Source organism: Hibiscus syriacus, unplaced genomic scaffold (assembly GCF_006381635.1).
Source record: "Hibiscus syriacus cultivar Baekdansim isolate YM2019G1 unplaced genomic scaffold, ASM638163v2 tig00110347_pilon, whole genome shotgun sequence".
In the NCBI taxonomy this organism is placed as follows: domain Eukaryota; kingdom Viridiplantae; phylum Streptophyta; class Magnoliopsida; order Malvales; family Malvaceae; genus Hibiscus; species Hibiscus syriacus.
In genome coordinates, this window is record NW_024062698.1 from 193,365 (window position 1) to 204,518 (window position 11,154).

The following is an 11,154-nucleotide window of genomic DNA, read 5'->3' on the forward strand; positions in this document are numbered from 1 at the left end:
GTTAATATGGTTGGTAATTCTATGTTGACCTCTATGTCAAGAACGCTTTTGTTGAAATAATTGCTGCTTGTGCCTCATATAACCAAGAAGTTACTCTCCGTTTCAAAGTTTACTATGGATAACAATGTGTGCTTTAAATTTCAAGTTGATGGATGATATGTTTGTGATGATTGTATTTGAGAAGTTTTGTTACGTAGTCGGGTTGAAAAAGGTATCTATGTGTTTTCTAATATACGCACACCAAGTATTTGTAAAAATTTTCAAGCGAATTATGTATATGTATCGAGTTTACTTAGTTTATGGCATAAGAGGTTTGCTCATGCTTCGACACTTCAATAGAAGCATGTAAATCCATTGATGTAAAGCTTTCAAACAACATTAATGGAAAATGTGATGCATGTTGCATTGGCGAAAGTCACAAACTACTATTTGTTTTATCTACCACTGTGTACCAGTTTCCTTTCCAGCTTATGCTTTCATACCTTTGAGGTCTTTCTCATATCAGTTTGAATGGATATCGATACTATTTAACGTTTGTAGATGCCTACTCTAGGCATACTTGGATTTATTTTCTGAAGTGCAAGTCACAAGCGGTCAGTGTGTTTAAACTGTTTTAGCATAAGGGTTTGACATAATTTGGGGGAGATTATTAAGGCCCTGCAGACAGACTAGGGTGGTGAATATTGCATATTGTCCCCTGTACTTGTCAAAAAAAGGCATTGAACATCGTGTCATATGTCCTCATGCCTCTGAATAAAATAGGGTTGTGAAAAGAAAACATAGGCATATGATAAAGCTGGCTTTGGCTTTTATTGGTTCAAGCAAATATACCTCTACGATTTTGGCACTATGTTGTAGCTAGAACTGTGTATGTGATTAACCGGTTACCCTAAAAAAGATTTATTTCCATCTCACCTTTAAGAAACTGTTCAATAAGAAACCAGACTACAACTGGTTTAGAGTGTTTGATTTCAAGTGCTATCCACATCTACGACCTTTTCAGGTTCATAAACTTGAGTTTCGATCTCAAGTGTGTACCTTCTTAGGTTATAATTCACAACACAAAGGGTACTTGTCCTTGGTTGTTGATGATAGGATCTATGTTTCGAGGCACGTAGTGTTTGATAAAAATATTTTTCCCTTTGTAGATAATGGTAGTGGAGTTTCATTTGAGCATGTATCAAACTTGGGGAGTTTCTCTCCATTACCTATTGTTTATGATGTTTGTAGGTTTAATTCTAGGACTACGAGCTCTACTGTTGGATGTCGTGAGAATCCATTATTGAGAAGTACAAGCTCTTTCGTGGGTGATAATGAACTTCAACAACAATTTGTTGGTGATAATCTCCCTCAACAACTTTAGGATAAGCCTACTACAGTGGGTCAGTTAATTTTAGAAGAAGCTGAGAGGATGGTTCACAGTCTGGGTCACAGTGTAGTACGTCTTAGTAAGAAAATGTTAAAGGGCCTAGTGGCAGTATTGTAATTGGTGTGAACACACACCCAATGATGACTCGAAATAAGTGTGGCGTATTTTGACCTAAAGCGTATATGGTTAGTCAGGATGGCATGAAGCCTAACAATGTTTATGAGGCTCTTTGTGTGCCCAATTAGAAAGTAATTATTCATGCTGAATTTAACGCTTTTGTGAAGAATGAAACTTAGACATTGGTTCCTTGGCTTGAAGGTAGGTAGGTGGTTGGGTGTAAGTGGTTTTTTAAGATGAAGACTAGCTTAGATGGCTCGGTTCAATGCTACAAAGCTAGGTTTATGGCCAAGGTACTCACATATACCAGATCATGATTTTTATAAGACGTTTAGCACCGTGGTTAAGTTCACCACTCTCAATATTGTCTTATCCTTATATGTGATGAAGAACTGGTAGTTGAGGCAAATATATGTTAGCAATGCTTTCCTCAATGAGGATTTGCATAAACCACCAGAGTTTGAGTAAGTGTCTCATGATGAAAGACAACTGGTATGTAAGTTGTAAAAGGCATTGTATGATTTGCACCAAGCTCCACGTAATAGGAATGCTAAGTTGAAACAATGCTTGTTGTGTCTTGGTTTCAAAGAGTCTAAGGTAGATTCTTTGTTATTTGTTAGAAATAATGTGGATGTGTTCACCTACATGCTTGTATATGTAGACGATATTGTCATCACTAGAGAGTCCAATGATGAGCTAGAATGAGTTGTTGAGTTGTTGAATAATGATTTTTCTTTGAAGGACTTGAGGCAACTATAGTACTTTTTGGGTCTGGATGTATATCCCAAACATCGGTTCAATGATTAAAATGTAAGGATTTAAAATTTAGCGATTTTGATAAATTGAAAAGTTCAAGAATTGATATGGAAAACTTTATTTAAGGTTTTTTATCAAAGATGGAAGAATGGAAGGGCATATTGGTCTTTTTGCAAGAAATGAATTTAAAATTTATTTTTTAAGAGGATTTAAAGCATGTGGGATTGAGATAAATTAAGAGAAAAATCTGGAAGCACTTTGTCTTCTCTTCTTCCACTTTCTACCGTGACTCTCATGCTAAGGTAAAGGGTTATGAAGTTGATTATTTCCTTTTATTTTTGGGTTGCGTATGAAGCCTTGAGTGATATAGAAGCTTAAGGATGAATAAAACTAGTAAAATGAGTTTTTAAGTGAATAGGTGAAATTTGGTTAGTAATCATATTCTAAAGGTATATTTGACTTGTCAAATGTCAAATTAAGGCATTTGAAGTCTTAGAAATGATTGAAAACATGTTTGAAGATTTGGTATGGTTCTTAGTTTTAAGTGTTCCATAGAGAAATTTGGTTATTAAAAGGTAATTAATGGATATAAGTTGGTGGTGATCAATGTTAGTAAGTTTAAAGGTTTGATTAGAGCTTAAAGTATGAGATTTAGGTGAATTGTGGGAAAAATTTGAAATAAAATAAGTAAAATCCGGGTAAGGTATCGGTATTGGAAGAGCAATACCGATACTATAAGGGTAAATTGAAGGAAAAAAATGTATGAATCGGATGAACAATATCGATATTGATTGAAGTAGTATCGATACTGATGTGGGGTGTCGATACTAAGGGTAAGGTATCGATACTATAAGTAGGGATGAAATTCCAGAATGCCAAAATGGTATCAATACTGAAGTGGGTATCAGTACCATAGAAGAGAAGTATCAGTACTATAGGAGGGGTACCGATACTATTTAGTCTGAAATTTAAATTAGGAGTTTTCGTTCCTTTTAAGTAAGTGCTAATTGGTTACCATTAATGGAAATACGATATTAATATTGGACATGTCTATGTGTAGATTTAGATCAAAAGCGTATCGGACAAATCGACATGGTAAAAGATTGAACAAAGGAAAGGATTTCGTTTAGAACTTACGTAAAGCAAAGGTGTGTGTAATTTATTGTTTTACATTAGATATGAGGACAACTTATGATAAGCCAACCTCAAAGTTCTCGATCGAAAACAATTTATTTTATTTTATGCAATATTTTATGATGCTTTATATAAATTGTATTTTCAAAGTTTTGTTTTATTTTATTAACATGTGAATGTGTTCTATGTGAAAATGTTATATGTGAATATGTTTTATATGAAAATGTGCTAAGTGAAAATGTTCTACGTGAAGATACCCTATGTGAATGTGCTATATGTGGATAAAACACACTTCGAATAATGAAATGAAAAATAATTATAAAATTAAAGCCCAAAGTATATGTATGAGAATTAGAGGTATAATTGACATGCCAAGAGTCGAGGGTTCTACGCGGTCTTTCGGGACAAATTTCTACGTGGTCCTTCGGGACAAATTATACGTGGTTCTTCAGGACAAATTATACATGGCACTTCGATGCATATTCTACGTGGCACTTCAGTGTAAACTATATGAGTAGTGATGACTATATTTAGTGCACAACCTCAATATACTCAGACGCCTTGAGTTCTCAATAATGCGTTGGGCTAAAATAATAAAGTGATATAAATTGAATAATGAGTAACAATATAAGTTAATGTCATGAAATGTATATTGATTTTAGTTTGAAATGTTTTATATGGATTGAATAAACAAATGATTTTAGCATGTGATTGTTTATCACGTAGGTTCAAAGAGATCCAAGGGTTAAAGCTAGGAGAGGACATCATACTCCTCAAGAAGATCATACCAGAACAAATTGAAATGTAGGTTTATTATCATTTTTTTAATTTTGTTGGCATGTATCATAAGGTTTTTTAAATTATAATTGCTCTGATCAGTTTTGTAAACATACTATTTTAAATTTATGTAAATTATCAATATTTATTTTCATTTTGAATGATGAATGTTTAATAGTAACTTTGTTATAAGGGTTTCACCATTTAAATACCATTAAAGGTTTAAATTTTCAATGAGTTTTTAAAAGAGTCAATGTGACACCTCAGATTTGTATCTGGATTGGGTATGGGTTGGGGTGTTACATTGGAAGTGCAGTGTTCAGGTGATACGCTTATCATAACCCAACAAGAGTTTGTGTTGGAGTTATTGTGAGGACAAACATGGATGCAGCAAATTCAACTACTACCACTATGGTGTTAGCCGAACTTACTCAAAATAGGTTGTTACCTGATCCAAGAGAGTACAAAAGCATTTGTTATATGTTTGTCACACGCGGCCAGATATCATGTTTAGTGTCAATAGAGTGGCACAATATATTCATGCTCCCAAACAAGCACATATGAATGTTGTCAAACGCATACTTAGGTATCTAATAGGTACCTTGAACCATGGGCTGGTGATGTCTACTGGCACTAAATCTGCAAAACGCACAACTTTTGTAGATGCTGATTGGCCTGCCAATGCAGATGATCGCAGGTCAGTTTCTGGCCATTGTGTGTTTGTGGGTAATAATCTTGTCTCCTGGGCGTCGAATAAGTAAAATTATGTTTCTAGATTAACCATGTAAGCGGCATACTGTAGTGTGGCAGAGGTGACTACTGAAGTAGCTTAGCTGCAAGCTCATATGGGAATGGTTCAGCAGTTAATTCCAATTGTATGGTATGATAATAGTGAGGTTGTGCTATGAATTCTAATCCGGTGTATCATGTGAAAGCAAAACACGTGGAGTTGGAAGTCCACTTTGTGTGTGAGAAAGTGGCAAACAAACAAGTCTTGGTGAATTTTGTAGTAGCCAGTCATCAAGTCACTGATGGTCTCAACAAACCTTTTACGAGGGCTATATTTGAGCTCTTACGTGAGAAGCTTGGAGTTCATTCACTTGCAGAGGAGGAAGTAAAAGTATGGAGAATGTTGAATGTTGAATGAAGAGAGTAGTTAGTATGTGGTTATGAAGTCTATTAGTTGTTAGGGTTGTTAAAGGGTGGTTACTTTTTTCTATTAATCTGTATATAAGGACGTGTATTCTTGAATGCAAATAGAACCCTTTAGCTTTTTTCTCTAGTTTAATGAACTTCAACAGCGTAGAATTAAACAAATCACCATATATTTTTGTGAAAAACTCAGCCATATATGTTTGTAAAAATCCACTATGTCATTCTCGTATAAAGCATATTGCACTCGATGATTTCTTTGTGCATGATTTAGCTGTTGCGGATTCACTAATGATTCAACACATTTCATCAAAATATCAAATTGCAGATACTCTCACCAAACCGCTTGGACAAAATCTCTCCTTTTATTTTTGGTCCAAGATTGGTGTCTTTGATGGATCCTCTATATTTCGGGGGAATAACAAACATAAAGATTAGATTAGATTATCCAATATAATCTAACCTAATTTAATTTAATCTGATCCAATCAATCCAATTTTACCTTGCGTAAAACTTTGGCTTTCCTTATAATTAGGTTGACTTGTAATCCTATATATACCCATCACTTATAAATGTTATAATTATCAAATATACAAATCCTTTTTAGTATGTAAAACTTTATCACTTTTAATAGTGTGATATATGGTATAACATTACTTGTAATGATGTGACATATGATATATCATCCCTTTTGGTGATGTGTCATATCACTTTTATCAAAATGATACATGTCACATTAATAATTAAGAACATGTAAAAATATCACGTTAATAGTCAATATTAACTAGGATAAAGTATATAAATGATCCCCGATTATAAAGTGTTATTTTGTTGAGTCCTTGATAATTAAAAGGTATAAAAAGATTCTCCGATTATAAGGTACTACTTTGTTAATTCCCACGACTATAAAAAAACTATAAAAAAAATCACCCGACTATTCATATGTATCAAATCCGTTAATTTTCGTTAAAAAAATTGACGGTCAACTAAGTTGGACGTCAACCTACTGATTGAGATATGAGAAAATATGATCTTACAACCGTTTGAATTCTATAATCATTAGAGATTCTGGATTAGATTTTATCAGATCACACTAAACAAATTAACATACAGCTCAGATGACCATCAATTTTTAATGAAAAAAAGTTGAATTTGATATGAATAGTCGAACGACCATTTTATAACTTTTAATAGTCGAGACAATCAATAAAGAAGTATCTTATAGTCAAGAGATCATTTTGTAACTTTTAATAGTCGAAGGAGTCAACAAAGCATCGCTGTATAATTAAAGGATCATTTGTGTACTTTACCTTATTAATTATTAATAAACTAACGAAATTTTGTTATTTTTAACGAAAAGTAAAATATTAAAGATTAAAACATTTTAAAAAATATGAATCAAAATAATTATTCAAACACATGTTAAGGGTTATTTTTAACATTATATCAAAAAATAATAATGTGACACGTGAACTTTTGTACACAGAACAAGACCCTTAAATCCAAAAAATAATCTATATCCCATTTTGACCAATGAAAATTATTATTAATCATTTTGATATTGATGTGATATTTTACTATACTAAAATAGTGGCATTCAATGTTAACATGATAGTTCTAACCTAAATGATGATACAATAAAATAGACTAATTGATTTTTTTTAATTAAAGATTTATTTATTTATTTTATATATTTTGAAGGTTTATTTAATCTTTAAGAGAAAAAATATTTTTTTATAATTAGTACAATAAAATGTATTAAATTTAAAATGCTTTTCAAAAATAAATATTAAACATATAATTTTTAATAGTTTAGGGTGATTAAAATGTAGTATTTGTTTAGAATCTTTTTAAGTGGTTGATAACACAGACCCTACAGACACAATTATTCGAATTCAAAACCTCTAAGGAGAGCAACATTCCTTTTTGTCATTGAGGTCACTTGATATGTTCAATATTACAAATTTTATTAATTTTTTTATAAAATAATTCATATAATCTTTTTCAAAAAAATCAAACTGGTCCTAATTAATTTTACTAAGAATAACGATCTTGTTTTATGAGTATGTATATTTGATCAGTTAAAAAAATTGCTCATATTTGTTTCATTATATTTCCTTAGTTCATGTTTTAGACTCATCGAGAGCATTCTATTTCTTTCTTGGAGTCCTTATTGTCATTTTTTTAAGTAGAATTAGAATTAGAATTTATTTAAAAATAACAATTTTATAGAGTCATAGTTAAATTCAGGGTCGGCCCAACACATGTGTCACATGGGCGACGGCCCAGGGCAGCATGTTGGGGGGCAGTTTTCTAGGGCTTAATTTCTATGTTGCACGATTTTACTCGCCTAAACCAGTTGAAGAAGTCTTTGGTTGAACAGATTGGGAATTGAATGATTTACCATTTTTCTTCATTAATTATGTACATATTTGAGTACCAGGTTGTATTTCACTTTCATCGGTAGTTTCCTACTCCATTGTTAACCAGGGTAGTTTCCTCATTTGGTTCTTAACTTAGAAGGTGTGCATTGGGGAGTTGTTAATGGTGAAGAACTCTTTGAACACAGCTGATACATATGGCTATATAACGTAAGAAAATCTTATTCTTTTAGTGTTTCAGCTTCAAGCTTTCAATGAAAACGAACTAAAAATCACATCCTTCTCATTCTTTTTCATAAGATTACCCAATCAATGTACAAATATATCAATGTATTTGTTGGATAATCGTTCCTACATTAAGCTTAGTGCATTCGAGATTTTTAGTTATTGTTATGTATTCCTAAATCATGATTTAGTTGTTGATTAATCTATTTGTATATGTTATGATTAATGATGTGTAACATGTGTTTGATATAAAATCAGTACCTTGTTCTCGATTGGCACCTTGACTTGCACTTTGATGTTGAGATTCCAACGACTGATCTTGCTTTAAGAACTTGATTGAACAAAGTAGTTATCTGTTTAAATCATAAATCTAACATTAAAAACTACATAACCATATTTACCTTTGATCTAGGTTTTTTCTACCGAAAACTTGTCGGAAACTTATTACATGTGCACAATTTCCCTTCAATTCTTTCCATTTACTACTATGATGTTAGTTGTGAAATTCTTGATGTTTATATTCTGAATTTTATGCCAAATGAATCCGAATGTGGAATCAAATAGGCCTGAGATTCGCATTTAGCATCTCTTATTCTTAGATTACTCGGTTAAACTTATCTAATAGGGGAAGGATTTATGCTTGGATTCGAACTTTGAATTTATTAGATGCCAGTTTTTGAAGATGACTGCATGAACCATTTGAATTTTGAGTTCACTTAGGAATGCTTATTCTTTCTCTTTAGTGTGTGAATTTGGTGGTTGGCATGAACTAATCCTATGATAAACCCATCCTCGAAGTATTGTATCGAATTGGCTCGGGATTTGTATTTAGCATCTGGAAACTATTTTCCTATTCTTCGACTACCTCGTTAAACTTTTCCGGTAGAGAAGGACTTATGTTAAGATTCGAACATTGAATTTGCCAACTACCACATTTAAAAAGTATCTGCATGAGCGGATTGAACTAAGTTTTGAGTTCAGGAATGCGTCGTTCTTTCTCTTCTAAACCTTTGATGTTATGTAAATTTGGTTACAACTTGTAGGTGGTTGGCATGAAGAGATCATATCCCTTTTCTCTAGACAATGTTCCAGGTTCCCCTATCGTAAAATAATAGAGGTTTTTGCTTCAAAAAATGCACGAAGACATCGTTTTAGGTGATATTTGTAGCCTTGTAGGTTTTTGGTTTGTATTAGTATTGATATTGTTTGACTATAATTTCTATTACATTTTTGTTTTAAAAGAATTATTTATGTTTTTTCTATTATACGGTACAAGTATAGGGGCATAAAATTATTATCTCGCTCAGGGCATTAAAACTCATTGGACTGGCCCTGGTTAAATTGTTGTATAGATTTCTTTTTCGACACATATAAATAATATAATTTGACATATTAAAGGTTAATAAATTTTCCAACGGCAGAAGAAATTAAGCCAAGATTGTCTCACTTTTCAGTTCTCCAACTTAGAAATTAGCTTCCATTTTTCTTAATAAGAAAAGGAAGTACACAATACGGTTTTCAAATTTGGGTACTCGTATTTTCAGGTACTTGAAGTATCAAGTATCTAATTCTTTGGTAGTATATTTTTCGTCCTGTGATCTGATCCGTTAAGTTTGGAAACCTGGTAGTTGGCTAACCTTAAAATCTGGGTACCTACATTTTCGAGACACGGGTACTCGGTTCATATTTTTTTTATTTACTCCTTTTTTAAAAAAATAATCACATAATAAATAAATAAAATTTATCCATTCACAAAAATTAGTGATTTAAAGTTAGTTTTAAGGATATATACATCTATATTAAAGTTTATTCCAGAGAAAAAATATAAAAATATAAAAATCGATCATGCTTTTTTTTCTTCGAATCTCATATTAACAAATTAATAATTTTTTTTAAGAAAATTAAAACTTAAAACTTTTAAGTTAAAAGTACATGATACAAACCTAGCAAGAATTTAGGAATTTAAATTTAGTTTAAAGGTATATATATATATATGTTAAAACTACCGGATCGGGTCGAATATCTGGTTATAAAAAAATTCGGCCAGACTCGGCCCAATTAGCCAAAAAAATATTCACGGGTCAGGTACCCAACCCGACCAGATTATTTTTTAGAGAATTATCCAATTCTTTTAAGTAGTCAGCAGGTCAACAGACCAAGTCAACCTTTTCGCATGTCAGATTGTTTCATAAGTTACCCGTAGCTCAACTAGAAGGACCGAACAACTACTAAGGCTCTTGGAGAACCCAAAAATTCAATCTCCATTTTCATTCCTTATGATCCCCCGGTAGAGGCATCATGAATTTTGCCCGTTCTGCCTCTGGATGATTCGACGTTATGGAGAGGTTGTTGTGGAGTTCTAAGGCAACATATTGATCCAATTTTGGCATCTATCTCCTCTTGCATTCCTCCGATCGATGAATGCTATCATCAACAATGTTTATTTTTCTATAAAGTAGTTGTCGAATAATATAACATTTCGTCTTCATCGAACATTCATACAAATAATGACTAACAAAGAAGATCAGTCATGTTCTTTAGTGAAAATTTTATTTGAATCTTTCAAATTCATAGTTAGCCATTGATTGATAGGAAGGAAAACAAAATTGTTGGAATTATTCTGTTTGACGAATTAAGACCAAACTCTTTTTGATGCTTTACAGCTTCCTAGTACATGAATCATATCTTCAACTCCATTCTTGCAAATATCCCATTGTTCCTCATTGGTATATGTCTTTATAATCGTTCAAAATTTGTTAGAGTTTGCCATGAAAAACCACCCAAAAGATCAAGACCCTAATTCTTTATAGAACGTTGATTTTCCAGATTTTTCTTCCAACAATTATTCTTCCTTGCTTCATCGTAGCCGGTGATTGATTAGTACACTGATTTTGATGTGAAACATATTAACTTTTCATCTCCAACCAGACTAATTGTTTCCAAGTGCCTCTCTTGGAGGGTGGACAACAACGATATTTTTTAAGCACTCCAAAGGATATAGAGAATTAAGTTGGTTCTAATCCCAGTCACCCGATTAGATAACCATTGAAGCAACTTTTGCAGGATTCAGAGTACCTGAGTTAAATATTTTGAGTACTAATGAACCTTCATTTTCAAGCTATATATCCCTCTAAAAGTCAACTGTTTGACCATCTCAAACATTTCAAATAATACTCTCTCTCAAATATTACGAAATGTCAGCCCACAAACGTGAATAGTTACAATTGAAATCCAATCTTCACG